This window comes from Brachionichthys hirsutus, chromosome 3 (assembly GCF_040956055.1).
Source record: "Brachionichthys hirsutus isolate HB-005 chromosome 3, CSIRO-AGI_Bhir_v1, whole genome shotgun sequence".
Lineage (NCBI taxonomy): Eukaryota > Metazoa > Chordata > Actinopteri > Lophiiformes > Brachionichthyidae > Brachionichthys > Brachionichthys hirsutus.
In genome coordinates, this window is record NC_090899.1 from 10,855,277 (window position 1) to 10,870,929 (window position 15,653).

The 15,653-nt window shown below is 40.7% G+C and overlaps 1 protein-coding gene across 1 annotated transcript in view; it reads right to left on the reverse strand.

The window, feature by feature from the left end:
• The window catches only part of LOC137910715 (RNA-binding motif, single-stranded-interacting protein 3-like), a 93,418-nt gene extending 78,052 nt beyond the window's left edge, over positions 1 to 15,366 (reverse strand). Inside the window, exon 1 of the mRNA XM_068755108.1 lies at positions 15,348 to 15,366. The gene's annotated coding sequence lies outside the window, so the exon portion shown is untranslated. The remainder of the gene's footprint in view (positions 1 to 15,347) is intronic.
• Between the last annotated feature and the right edge of the window lie 287 nt (positions 15,367 to 15,653).

Consider the following 15,653-nt stretch of genomic DNA (forward strand, 5'->3'; position numbering starts at 1 on the left):
AAAGAACAGGCTTCTGATGCTTAAATCCGTTGCCATTGAACAGCCCTGCTTTGTTGGGGGGAAAAGAACAATCCCGAATGAATCATGAGCGAAGAATTGAACATTTATCCTGTGCAGCCCTGCCATCGCTAAGTGCTGTCCAGCTGAAGGCACTCTGGGAACATAACACTGCATCTGCGCCTGAAGGTTGATGAGCACATTTACCACCCCCACATCCTTTCCTCCCACATCAGCTGTGTTGGTGAGATGAGCCTTCAGCAGATCCAAAGGGAAACCCTGCTATCTGCATCACCTTTCACACCCCTGCTTTCCACATTAACATAACACAGAGACAATCAATCCAGCTATAACGCTTCATTTTATATTCAAAGCTTCTCTGATCAACAAAATCCAATAGGAGTAGCTCATCAGCTACGAGCATGGTGCTCTATTACTTCTCAAAAGAAGAGTGAGAACATATTTGCACGGTGGAATATTTGTTCCACAACTGTGGCCAAAGGGAATGAAAACACGCGGAAAAGAAGAAGACCACAAAATGTAGTTTGTTGAATTAAACATGTAAACTTTCAACTAAAAACCCAGTAAAGTGGTCAGAAAGTTGTGGTGTGTGCTTTGGCGTTTTTCCTCTTTCCTGTGCAAATGGAACTTTTTCAACTCGTGGAAGAGGATGGCATCAGAAATTTGGGCTCAGCAAATCCTTCGTTTCTTTCATTATTTTTGAGTAACACTTGAAAATTCTGGCTCAATTCTCAGAGACAATTCTGCACCTTCTTTTACACTCTGTCAAAAGTTAAATACTTCATAGTATGCATACACAATGCTGGGGGAATCCAATAGCATGTGTAAAAAAAAAAAAAAGAAAGAAATTGCTTAGGATAATAATTTTATTTGATGACACCAGTCTCCACTCAAAATCTAAAACTGTCATGGCAGCTGACACCTTGTTAAATGTACCAATGCAATCTAATTGCAGGCATACTTGTGAATTCAAGACGGTGTGTGCCTGTGTGCAATTAGTGTGGTTTACCAACTCCCAAAATGTCACCTGAGTCCACATTATTGTCAAGTGAATTTCCAGCTCTCGAGTTGGATTTCAGAAGGGAGATAAAACTTGTCCAAGAGTTGCTGCAGTCCAAAAATCACCAAAACGGTGATGTTATCAGTGAGACCTTAGCACTATGAGAATACATTGTCACTTCCACATCCTATTGTGCCATGAAATGTCACAGCACATTAGCTACATGTGGGATTACCCATCCTTGATAGTAGAGGAGGGGGGGGGGGGGGGGGGAGAACCACTGAAAGGAGGCAGCAAAACAGAAGGACGGGGTTCTACACCAGGAGCGTTGGATTGAGCATGTGAGTGCATACTGCTATGTGCAGATGTGAGGAGAATAAAAAACACTTCATGCTCTGCAACCTGTAATATCATGTGTAATCAATGCTTGTTGCAACCATTTTCCCTATAGCCACGTTTTCACTTTGTCTGTTGATTATCCTCGTTTTTACACTTGCCTCTCATTTTCTGTGCCGCTGGTCATGATAATCTGTAGATTTTAAATTGGCTACGCTTATGAATTACACACACACACACATATGGAAACACATCTTATCTAGAAAGCTGAGTTTGGTTGGCAGACTGAAACCAACAGCTTGTGGCTGTACTTTGGAAGAAAGCATGAGTTCCCCTGTGTTGCTTTGTCTCTGTTTTGCCTCTCTACTTCTGTAAGCACCATTTCCCTTCTGTCTGGGTTTGGTACTCAATCTGAAATTCGCCTGGACTTCCTGTCTCTGATTGCATGCTATGGAATCTGTGTGACTGTTTTCAGCTTTATGGCATGCAAGGCTCTAAAAGCAAAGAACTTCAAAAACATCCGATTAATGCGATTAACATTTTCATGCACAGCTTTAATATGTATTTGAATATGTACTGTTCATTAGTGTGTCCGTGTGCATTTTGGTTCTAAACTTAGGTGAGGTCACATTATTGGTGCATCGCCATGTTGCAAAAGGAAAAAGCTGCAAAAATCTGCTCTCAAGATCATTTTGATGTCTTCTGGCATTGTGAGGATCTCATTCTCCAAATAACGAGGACACACCCATCTCTATGCCTGACCCACCTCAAGGAGCTTTTGTGTGTTTCGTGTTCCCTTCACAGAGGAGCACATTAATTTTCTCAGCAAGAACCACTTTTACAAAGTTGCTGAATCCATCATTTAAATAGTGATGCACCAGGTGCAGGGACACCTGGCTTTGGAAAGGGAATGGGACATAGTGCTGGTTTAAATTATGTTCTTCACAGAACACACCTATGATTAATGAAGAGGCTAAATACAACTCCTTTGTGGCTTGCATCTCACTGTGGGCACAGATTATTATATTTAACTAGCAATAGTGGAGTCGAACACACAGTATCTGGTGTATAATTGACTAATTCATTTTTATAATTTTGCAATTAAGAATGTAATTACATTTCATTTGGCACAAAAAAAAACCCAACCTCACAATAATTATAAAACACAATGCTATGTGAAGAGCTAGTGTGCCCTACAGCTCTTCAACATTGCTTGCAAGTACCGGTACATGAAAGCCATATTGATGTGAATAAATTCAATTTGTACATAACTAACTCTGCTGTAACCCTGAATGAGAAGGGGATACATACGCCAAATATCTCTCCTCTCATAATGATCTAAGATGCTCTGTGCCTTTGCATCTCTTCACTCTGATCCCCTCTCTCGTTTTCTCTGTCTCTCCTCTGCTTGACCTGGCATCGTCTGTGAATGCATAATCCGCCCGACAGCTTCAGCAGAACGTGGCCCTCGCCATCTGTGCCTGCTCCACGTGAAGACAAGTTCAACGCTCATGCAGGACACATCACATTGTCATAAAGTATTGTCTTCTGCACATGATATGTACTTCCACTCATTTGCATAGGTGGATGTACCGGTAATGCAGTACTTTTTTGTTTTCTTTTTTTTCTTCAGGCTACTGCTGCACATCATCATAGCTCCCCACGCCCTTACTGTCACAGCACGCTACAATGTATGGTGAGATATCATTCATAAATTGACTTTTGAAAGTAATCATTTGGATCAACTTGCAGCAGTGTAATAATAAGAGACTGCAGTTTCTCTTCTGTCTTCTTAGTGTCAAATCCACAGGAGAGCATTTCAGATCACACAAAACTAGAATAAGAAATCAACTCATCAGCATGAAAATGTCAGCGTGGAACACACTAAACTACAAATGGTGTAAAAAAAAACAACAACAGCCGAACATGTTGAGTCTGAAGGGCTGATAATGATATCATAGGGTGACATTGGCTTTCCCATTGCATTGTCAGCAGAGCATAATCTTTATTTATTGTAGACCTTGTATGCAAGTCGGTCTCCCTCTGTACTGAGTGTCCACCATGTCATTGATTTCCTCTCGAGAGCAACAGAAAGGACTGAGCGACACCTCCGCTGAGAGGATAATTCTAGGGTTGGGATTGGTAAGAGTGTGACAGTTAGCAATTTTTGTCACAGTGGTGCACTGAATGCTCCTCCTGTTGTACTCAGACCCAGTACTGCATCTAATCGAGCAGCTGACAGTTGACACGTACGTGTGTGTGTGTGTGTGTGTGTTGCATAAGGTTTAAGAACATTAGCTAAGTCATAAATGTGTAATTGTTGGGTCCTCTACATGTTTTATTTTAACTTATCTGCAGGGTTATTCAGCGTTCAGTACTTAATATTCAACAGGATTGGAATTTCCTCATTATTAACAAATAGAATGAGGATTCTATTCTGCAGAGGCAAGCTGACATCATTGCACCTTAAAATAAGGAAACAAAATATTCAGATGAAGTAGTAGAACTAAGAAGAATGTGAGCGGTAGAGAATACTGTAATTTTAAAGTTAGGAAGATTTGGGACTCTGCTACTTTAATAATATTGAAGACAATCACCCTGAGTCATAGGTCGACCAAAACAGCACAAATGACAGCATGAACCGTCATAAACACCCACAGACACAAATATGCAGAATCTAAGAACATCTAGTTGTGATTAAAAATATATATATATATTAAAAGCCCAGTTAATGCAGTGCAGTACTTCTACACTGATGCCATTTGGTACATAAAGAACATGTTCTTAATGTACGAAGAGTGCTTTAATGAACTTCAGCATAGCAAATGCAGACAGACATGCACAATATAAATGCACTCATTAGTGATTATGCACTGTATACTACACATGGCTACATGACTGACCACGGATGACAGCATATGCACATGTACATAATGCCTCCAAGGGTATTGATTTTTCCTACAGATAGTTAAATCAATGAAGAATGCAGATTAATGTTGCATTACAGCAACAGTCCAATGTCTTCTTCCATAGCCAATGGTTTAGTAGAAATAACTCGGCGGTTGTGCAGCTGGAGCAGAAAGAGGCGACAATATAATTATTGCAGTATAAACTATTCAGCAGTTATCTCTCACCTTCGTGTTGCCAAAATGAGACAGCTTGTGGACTCCTAGTCATTCAGCTGTGCTTTAATGCCCAGTTTGATGAGGATAAAGATCCTAAAACTGTTGAAGCTTAATAAACAAACAGTTTGCTACTTTCCAAACCAACTGTGGAATAGGTATTCGATATCAGAAAAAGCTTTTGAAGGTGTTATAGTGTCTGTTCAAGTTAAGTCAAGTACACCTCAAGCATTTAATATCACTTTAAATGTTATTTTTACCCTCAGCCGTCGGTCGGCTTCATACAGAGAGGCTAACATGGAAAGACAGCTCTGGAAGTGAGTTTTCCAACAAGCTATTATTGTTGGAGTCCAGCTTGACTTAAAACAGTTGGGAGTCTGTGTGAAAGAGCTCGAAATTTAAACCAGAAATTTAGCCCCAAACTGGCAGAATCTATCCATCCGTCCATCCATTTTCTTGCAGATGAGACGACCTCTATCGTCTTGTCCACAGCTGCTTTATCTCCATTTGCCATGGTGATGGATAGACTAATGAGGAGAGACAGGGAGCCCCTTGGAATATGATGTTTGCAGATGACATTGTGATCTGCAGTGAGCAGGCAGAGGAGAATTTAGAGAAGTGGAGGTCTGCTCTAGAAAAGAGAGGAATGAGGCAGAGAAACAGAGTACATGTGTGTGAATGAGAAGATCCCAGGGGGAACAGTGAGGTTACAAGGAATAGACAAAGAAGGTAGAGGACTTCAAGAACGTAGGGTCAACAGAAGGTTGATTTGGTGTGGCGACCCCGGACTGGACAAGCTAAATGTAAAGTAGTAGGCATACAGAATGGTAGATGACAATGTCAAACCTCCCTTCCCAGTTCAGTCCACAATGCTGCTTCCTGTACAGGATGTTATTATGTCAGAACAGAGACTAGTGTCCTCAGTACTATTATTGTGGCTGCGGTGGCTCTGCTAATGCAGTGCTTTATTGCACAGCTTCACCAATATCAAAAGCAAAAGAGTAATTGCATCCAAGAGTTGCACACACACAAACGCCATTCGAGCATCTTCAATGCTGTCACACAAGTACAAGTCTCTCACACCCAAGCACACTCTCAATGCAGAGTGTGTTGAAAGGCCAGGGAGTACAGCATGCCTTAGTAGTGTGTGCCAACCTCATCTAGCCAGGCTTTTTATCCCATCTCCTCCCTCTACTTCCACTTAAAGCAACACTTCACTGAGAACTACAAAGTTAGTTAGTTTGCACCCATGACAAAAAGACACGTGCGCATGCACACAAACACACCAGGTCACGTTTTATATCACTTCGTTGTCACTCTCTGTGTATGTCTTGTTTTGGCACTCTTTCCTCATCTCGAAGTGTCTCAGGAGCAGACACAATCGCACATCACACGCGTGCACACAAATAATCCCCCCCCCACACACACACACACACACAAATATGAGCAGTCACTCACTGAGACATAGTTCTCCACAACACACTTTCACTTTAAAAAAGACTGTCGTCTCTGAAGAGAGCCGGCGATGTGAATGAATCTAAGCCGAATGTTGCTGAAGAATCTGTTCCCAGTCAACTGAGCTGGCCATCGCCCAGGCTGAGACATGGTACCCCAGAAAATGAACAGCGACTGAATGGAAGTGTGACTTTAAATTGGCAGTCATTCCAGACGTCTCCCTCAACTCAAAATACATGATTCAGTCAGTTCCTTCCATCAAAAGAGCAAAAAAGAGGAACGAACTACTGTTAAAAAGCAACTGCACATCATTGATTTTTAATAAATGAATTTTTGTTACGTTTAAACAGCTTGACCTAACGAAGTTAAATAAAGAATAAGGACAAAGGAAAGACCAGTTTCACGGTTGAATTAGCATTATCCAAAATAACAGGATGATATGAACCATATTTTCTTGTAATCACATGCTTTCCATCCTCTAATGGAATAATGATAACATGTATTTGTTAAGTGTGAGTGACCCATTTTGTTGTTCTTGTAGCGAAGAAAGCCTTGATGTGGTTGCACAGCACTTCCCAAATATTTCTTCATAGAAGGGGTCGAGTCCCAGGAGAAGCATCCCCACAGGACATGCAACTTCAAACATGCTCTTATTCATGAGTCAGTGTAAATGTCAAGTTGAAATGTCAGAAACAAGGCAAGACTGTCAACATACAGCAAAATATGGTGATTTAGTGCTGTACCATCTCTAGAAAATGACATTGTTCACGCATGAACACATGTACACACTATTACTTTCTGGCAGACACACAACGTTTATATTGCTGAGGGCAATATAAACAGCTTACTTTCAAGTGCCATTAGTGACCATTAGCTTTGGATGTGCTCCCTGCAATCAGCAACAGGCTATGTTTGGACTGCATGTCCACACATACAGATGCACACACACACACACACACACACACACACACACACACACTCACAGCTTTGATAAAAGCATGAGAGCTCTGAAAAAGTAATTTGACTGGAGCCCAACAAAAGGAGTATTTTCCTAGCATAATCCCTGGCCGTGACTGCAGGGGTACTCTGTGTGTGTGTGTGTATGTGTGTGATCAAGCTGAGCAGGGAGGGTTTTATCCAGGATTTCATTAGCAGGGAATAGGAGATGTTTGGCCTGGCCAGCCACCTCTGGCTCAGGGACAAGAGCGTGTCTGTATCCCAGCTAAAACCGTCTGTTAGGGCAAACACTGTGGCGGTTTTATAGAGTCAAACTGCAATTTCTTTATATATTCCTATCAAACTGAGAAAGAAAGAGTACAGAGGTTGAGCAGCAGATATTTTTCACACTTGCCGTGGCCCCATTGGTTCTGCTGGATACAAAAGATGCATCCAATGTGCTTGTGAGTACTCTGAAGTGGCACAAATTTAAGCAGGCAGAAGCAGAGACAGTAGAGTGTCAAGGAGAGAGCAAAGCGTGCTGGGCTGAAAAAGTACCCCTAATGCGCTATTATACCTCTCAAGAACATACTGGTGTCAATGTTGTTGTTTAATGTCACTAAAGGTGGGCGGTGACGTTTTAAATAGTGCAGTATTTTATTCTAGATGACATAAAACGACATTTTCTTTACATAAGCAATCATGATGCAAAACTCATGATGGCACAACATCTGCCCAGTCTGCACATGTCTGGGTGGTTTCACTGAAAATATGGTGTTGATTCTGGTGCTGAGCTCAAATACTGCAGACACTGGCACTGACAGAGTTTCACACACGGAGTCATTTTGGAGAGCTTTACATATATTTCTTTTGGTGATTGAAGAAGGATGAGATTGTTAATATTAGGCGTTTTACATGTGATCCTCTTTGGAACCTCAAGGGATCAAGGCTTGCTTTTCTTACCATCCTACTATGACCCGTCAAATGTTTCCCATCGGATCTCTCAGTTTGATATATTGTACATAATTGAGGACTTTAATATGTTAATTTCTTGAAGCTCTTTATGTTTAGTTTTTTTGGACTATGCCCACCCTAACCCTAAAAGAACGACCTCAAATGTATTCTGTTTGGAATGTGAGGCAGTGATCATTCTTTGGAGTTGGGGAATAGGGGAGTCATGGTATTCTCGAGAATAGGCTTAACACTACCAAGGGACACAGATTTATAGATTTATAGTCATTGCTGTTGTTACACCTAAGTTGTGTTTACTGAGACTGTTTGTCTATCAGCAGCCAGAGAAAGACAGAATGTCCCGGACTCTGGTCATAAATTCCAGCAGTGGAGTTATGGTGGCAATTTGAAAGAAACTGATTTATTCCAGGCTTTGTTGCACAAAATAGTGTTTATAATCAGTCTTGTCCAGATTTATTCAACACAACATTGGAGCCTCTTCATGATGGCTCTATCAGTGCCCGTGTTAGTCTGGAGTCAGTTGTTTGGAGGCTGTAAAAAAGCTTTCTGTGAAATTTAAACTTCCCAAAATAGCTGATCAAATGATCAAACAACCACTGTCAAAATTTAGGGTCAAACCTTGTTTGGAATTCAAATTGATATGGGGATTTCATTTCGGAACATTTCTGATTTGCTCTGGACAGAGAGAATAATAATAAAACAACAACAACAACAACTGATGATAATGGACATGAGGAGATGAGCAAGAGTAAGAAAGGAAAAGAGAGAAATAGAAGAAAGCAACAGCTAAGAAGGATCCGGAACAACATATGGGGGAAATCCCTTAGGCACTTCTTTCAATTATCCCTCTTGTCCCTTGTGCAGGGATCACTCACCCACCAGTACCAGTACAAACCTCACCACATCACACAAAGCAAGAAGGAAAATGTGCCGATCAGATCCTCACATTGAATAACAGCATGGCTTAATCGAGAGCATATGGTAGCAAAAGATGATGTTAGAAATGCTTTCATTGTATAGTAAACATAATATATTTGGTATGTAGCCACAAATCATATTGCATGGCAACTTGCAAACAAGATTTTCATTTGTTGTATGTATAGATACATAGAATGATAAAATAATAATGTATAATGACTTTTCTTTGATGAAAATGTCATTTTATTCATCAAGGAACAAAGCAAGTATTTTCAATGTCTTGGTTCAATTTATGTTTAATGATAAGAGCATGAAATTCCTAATTATCACAACACATAGATGTAGTGTTGTAAGTCTGCCTGTGTGCCTTTCCTGAATCGTGACCCATGCCTGTGTAAACAGCTTGACACAGGGTCATCACAGGTGAACAGGTGTAAAAAGGTCAGCTAATGACATAGAATAAGCCATGTGTGTACAAGAGTCCCAACACGCTCTTCCTCTCTTTTTTTTTCCACCCATGCAGATTGTTTCTGTCCTGCACATCAATGCCAGTGGAAACTAGTGACCGTGACATCTTAACATCTAATGAAGCAAAGCCAGTGAGCTTGTTCAGGCAGACAGATTGAGCTGCGCTGCATACACACAGTAATCACACAACAGTCCTCATTCACATCATCCAGAAAACCTTCCCAATTAAAGGACTATTTAAGATGCAATAATTCCCCATCGCTTCAATTAAATGCATTTACTGTTTACTACTGGGCTACAAGTTAAGTGCAAAGCAAAAACTGTAAATTAGTTAAATATCAGCTTTTTTACCCGGCATTCTAAAGGCTTGGATTATTTCACTTGCAGATTTCTGTAGGTAAAATTAGCTCGAAACATTAGCTGCCAAAAACATCTGCATATTAATTGGAATAGCATTTGCTACCTGACAATATCAGATCATTGGACATTTGACCAGGATCTGTTGGGGATTATTGGAGCCTCCAGCAATTTCCTTGGTGTAACTGTTTGAAGTAGAGGGCTCTGACAGGATCTTTTGAGAGGCAGAGAATCCATTAGACAAGGGTCGCTACAAAGTGGCCAACTATTAAAAATGCAGTAGGACCATCATTCCCTGACCCAGCGCAGAACTCCTGTCTCCTCTACTGATCTTTATTTCCCTTTGGATCTTTATCTCTTCTTCTTTTGAATTCTTTCTGCCACCACCATCTGTCCTCTTTTTGATAAATCTCACTCTGCTCTCATTCGTGTCCTTTTTTCTCATCCATCCCTATTTTTCCACTCCTACACATAGTTTCTATTAGAAAACTGGCAGGAGTGTCTCTCACCCCTACATGTACATGTATGGACTGACCCACTGAAGCTTTTTCTCTCCAATGCAATAGTGTGAGGTACTGGTCAGTGTCTACTCTACTGGGACAAGAATAGAACAGAACAGAATAATAAATGGACATATATGGATGGTTAGGAGAGTCCCTTTAAAGCAGTAAAACCTACCCAGGCCTGCCTGGTAAACTGAACAGATGGCATGTGAGGGAGAGAGGGAGAGAAGGGAGTTGAGGGAGCGAGGGTGTTTAGAGAGGGCATTAGAAGAAGACAACTTTAGGCTGTTTTCTGAATTAGCATATGGTGCCATTACAAGCAGAGCTGAGATCCAAACAAAGTAGCTGGTCTTAAACACTAGTCACACGATAATACAGACAGGTGTAAAACTTCGATTGATGCAAGCAGGTAGATGTTGATGAGAAGAAACAAGGCCTCGGCAAAATGGATGTCTCGCTTTACTTTAAGCGTATATAAAGTTCCTGCATACTGTATGTGTGTGTGATGTCTGCTACATAATTTATGGTTGATATTTCTGCCAAGGCGGAGTAGTTCATACTAAACAAGAGGAGACACAGAAGCTCGGAAGGTAACAGAGAGGAAGGAAATTAGGAGAAAGACGAGCCAGTTTTTCTTCGTGACCTCACATTATCTTCATGTTGTGCGTCCATCTCTGCCTCTTCCTGTTGTGATGTTTCCTCATCACAACCGTCTCTGACCACATTTATACAACACCAAACAGAGAGTAACTGAATGTGAAAGCTTATTTTTATTCTATTTAGACATCCAGGCATTTCCACATGTGCCATTACTTTGCTATCAGCTGAATGCTGTTTCTCATTACCCTAATTAAAACTCCTTGTGTGCCACTGCACGCACATATTAGCACACTGATCTGCAGAAAAGTAATGATCATCTGGTTGATGGTGCGACATTTTCTTTTCTTTTTTTAGGGCTCTCTCTCATCTTCCATGACAGTTATCAAAAATTCACATCCTCAATCAATCACCTTCAGAGTCTAGAAGACTAAACCTGCTCTACTCTACAGTGGCACCATTCTGCATGCCTATACAGATGAAAGTACATTTATAGGCACATGTGTAAAATGATGTGTCGAGTCAAAGTCAAGCAAATCTTGTTTGAGATAGGAGAAAAGGCATAAGCCCAAGATGAGCAAGGCGACCGTAGATGGTAGTTCATGGTGACAATTGGAAACAGACAGAACCTTCACTCTGGACTCTTTGTTCTTTCCATCTGTATTTGTGCTTGTGTTCTTAAAAGCCACCGATTATGCCGATACAAAACAGAGCAGTACCCCCCAGAAACCATTTGTGGCAGTGTCACATTTACTAGAGGACAAGGAGACAAAGTGAATAGACGAGAAATGTGAAAAACAAACTTTTAATCCAGATGTCTTCAGTGGCAAAGTGGGTACATTATCACAAACTCACGTTTCTCTCGTAGCAAGAGGCATTATCCTGTCAAGACTAAGCAGCCGTGTGCGTCATAATCTAAACCGCCATGCTTCTAATACCAAAGTAAAATGACAGATTTCCCTGCTGTTTCTGTGAAAACTGCTCTGATGACACATTCCAGCCTAACTGCAGGAAGATGCTTAAACAGTCACACTAACGACCACAAGTTACGCTCATTCATTTTGCATATTAACTGACTCAAATTGGAGAATTCACAGACTGGAATTCCTACTGTAAGAAAAGGTGTACTAAAGGCTCAGCAGCTCACGGCTCTGAGCAGAAGAAATCTGAAACTAGCTAACTAATGATATCAGGGAAATCTCAACCGCTGATAGATTTGAGCTGTAGCTTTACTGTAGCTCCTCTGATTACATGCCTCCAAATCACATCCAGAATGGAACAACACAGCCTTAAGCCCGGCCTTCCGCCGATCCACTTACCAATCATGATTAAGAGGCACAAGGCTGACATAAAAGGACATGCACTCCTTCCCAACCCCCCCCCCCCCCCACCCACCCCCTAATGTACACTAACTATACCTACAGCCCATTATGGAGGCAGAGCAATAGTTATTGCCACTTTAATAGCCACACATTTAAACACACTCTGTCATTCGGATGAGCACTGTTAGCTTAAGCTAGTGATTTCATAGCTGCTGTTGTGCGATGGTGGCTGTGTGTGCTTGTTAGACAGTGTATCAGGAAGTAAGTAAGTGGGTGCACACACACACACACACACACACACACACGCACACACACACACATGCATATATGATTGATTTCCACAGGAGAGCCTCTACTCGCTACTCGCTGGAATCAAGATTGATAAGGGGCCATTTACATCTCCAATCAGATGAGTGAGCAAAAGAAGGAAAGAGTGGGAGAATGAGAAAAAGAGAGAGGGAGAAAGGGAAATAAAAAAAAGTGTGAGAAACAACTAAAAAGAAGCCACACTATAAATACAACTGCTAGGTTTTGTTGTGTCTGTTCTCATCCATTGTGCAAAAACAGAAGAGCCTATAAACCATACACACTCACACCCACCCATGTGCAAACACACACTCCTTATATTTGGAGCCAGAGATCAGCAGAGGCAAATCAAACAGTGGGCTGTTGTCAAGGTCCATATAGCTGTATAACTGAGCTATTGTATGGGGCCTCTGACATGCATGCATGCACAAACACACACGCACGCACACACACACACACAGAACTGTTCTGCTAATGACAGCAAGCTGCACTGAGAAGGGTTTAGGAGAGTCACTGTTCAGAGGCCACACACGGATTCATGCTCTCTCTCTCTCTCTCTCTCTCTCTCACACACACACACACACACTTTCAAATTTCCACGCCCCAAAAGTGAGCAAATATGTTCAGTTCACGCACAAACATTGACAAAGTTCTTGGCTCAATCACGGATACAAAGCTGACATACAGGATGCAGGGTTCTTTCAAATGTACAGTGGATGTGTATGTGAATCAACACTCACACACACACACGCACCAACATGCAGGGAAAACTATAGTGATGGTGGGATCTAATTTGATTTAGCTAACCTTGAGAGTAAAGCGATGGTCGTGGCCTGTTGCAGATACTTGAGTGAAATTACATGACCTAGAATTTATGACTGTGACATGGTGACATCTAAACATGTAAAACAAGGGGACGGACACACACCACATGTTCACATTGAGCTATTATAAGGAGTGTATGCTATTTACTACCTTAAAGTATAAAGATAATAAAAATTAAAAAAGGATGCTTTTTAGATTAGTACATGGTTGACAATATGACCAATCTGTTTAGTGTAATGTAAGCCACAAACATAATAATGCACAAAGACAGTGTTTCCGGAGGTTTTTAATTCATATTGAATACTAATTCCATGTGCGATATTTTAATAAATTCTATTGGAGGCAAAAAGGGCGTGCTCATCAATGGGGATATCGTTTATTAGAACTAAATGTGCATTAACAAACAGTTTCAGCTCATGTTTATTCATCCTGAACACATTATTAAAATTAGCAGACAGCTCCCAGATGTGATTATGTGCAGCTCTGAGATCAGCAGATAAATCTGTCCTGTTGGCATGCTGTAAAATACCATCTATGCCTCATTTGCGAGTGCATCCCAGTTTAATGGGAATATACATTTATTTACTCTGCATTGAAAATGGCAGGATATCTCGTATATTGCTGCTGAATTAGACGCGTTTAATGCAATAAAAAGGTTTGTCAAGTTACAATTGAAAAATTAATTGAACTACATCTTTTTATCAATCGTTTCATCTAAAATTAACATTTTAATAGATTTAACGTTACAATTATATGAAAACTACAACCTGTCTTTCATTATATTTAGAATATTCATCTGTCTAACGTTGAGATAATAATCAGCCAGTTATTTTTGATCAATAGTTATTTTATCAGCTGTATTAACTCTTTTACAGAAACAAAAATTATATTCATAGTTTATTGGACTTCAACATGCTCCATCTACAGCATCTTTCATCTGTACAGTAATGTACTAATGTAATTGTAATTTGAGGTGATTACAGTATTTTTAAGTGTTCTGTAATTTTGGTTTGTCATGTGAATATTTGTTCTTTTGAAGTGTTATTTTGTTGAAGAAAATCTTAAATTATGGAGAGTTATTCGTGTCCTTTCAGGTATGCATTATGAACATTATGAAAAATATATATACATAGACTTTAAATTGGTTGAATATTCAGCAATAAATGATTGGATTGGAATCGAGACGGTGAAATCTTACTATGACTATGAATGCATCATGCAGTCTGTCTTTGGTTCACGGTTCAACATATTTTTAACTGTAGAGCAATCATTTTCTTATCTGTTCCTCCCACACTGTGTCCACCCCATAGCATAATCTCTCTATTCTTTTAGCATCTCACTTCTGCACTGTCATTTTTGCTGATCTTTCTATCTCTCTTGTCTGCTGATAAGGAGATAGTTGCAAAATTTTTGCAGCAAACCTTCCAAATCCTAACACTAACTATTGCATGAAAGAAACACGCAAGCATACATGAATCAGACAAACGGAATTGTGTCCTGACGATGCAAGAACGAATGATCAGGCTTTACCAATCTATTTTCATCTGCATGGGAATAAAGGTAAAAGAACAAAGACAAAAGACAGCTGTGTTTTCTACACTTTGGGTAATTTGAGAAGTCAATCAGGTTCCATCTGTCACATCGACGACAAGCTATCGTGGGTGTATCTGAGTTGGTGTTGGAGTATGTGTGTGTGTGTGTGTGTGTGTTGGGGTAAAAGTAAGAGAAAACAAAGGCTGAGGAACGGGTGGGCCTTGTGCCCTGAACTTGAACTTGGAGCTGATGAGGTTGGAGAGGGGAGGACGGGGTCAAGCCGGGTGACACCAATACCTCAATATTTTCATAGACAGATGGGGGAGAGGAGAAATGACACCACTTTGGTTGCTTACTTGCGAGGCAATTTTAGCGGTTGTACCCATGTGGTTCATCCAAGCAGTTTCGCAATTAAATCAATAAAATTAGGTATTTGTTTGACCTTTTTCAAACAAATTTTGACTCTCTAGAAATGTTTGCCATCAATTATGTCATCAGCCATAATATAAGAGACATAACAAAAGCAGCAGCAGACACGGAACTTATAAAATTCAGGAGGGTTGCAAGGCAGAGATAGAGATATTTAGAAAAGCTTCTAAACTGATGAGCAACACATAAACAGAAGTTATTCCCTGTAAACTGGAGGGGTAAAATAGGTCACCCTCACTGACCATCCTACCTTGGTCTGGAGATAATGGGGGTAGTAGTAGGTATAGTGGGGGTACATTGGCTGCTCCAAACGTTTTCCCATGTAGCTAGAATCCAATTGAAGGTCCTGCAGGCTGGAGATAGAAGCTCACTGATGGGGTACGTTCACTCCGAGGAGCTGGCCTGGATCCTTCGGACGACTATTTGCAAGAGTAGAGGATGCAGAAAGACAACGCTCTGCTTTCACTGGAGCTGTGTGTGTGTGTGTGATAAACGCACAGCAGAAGGGATGAATTGAAGAGCAGATAGTTCTTGGGATTATAGTCTGTCTACTTGT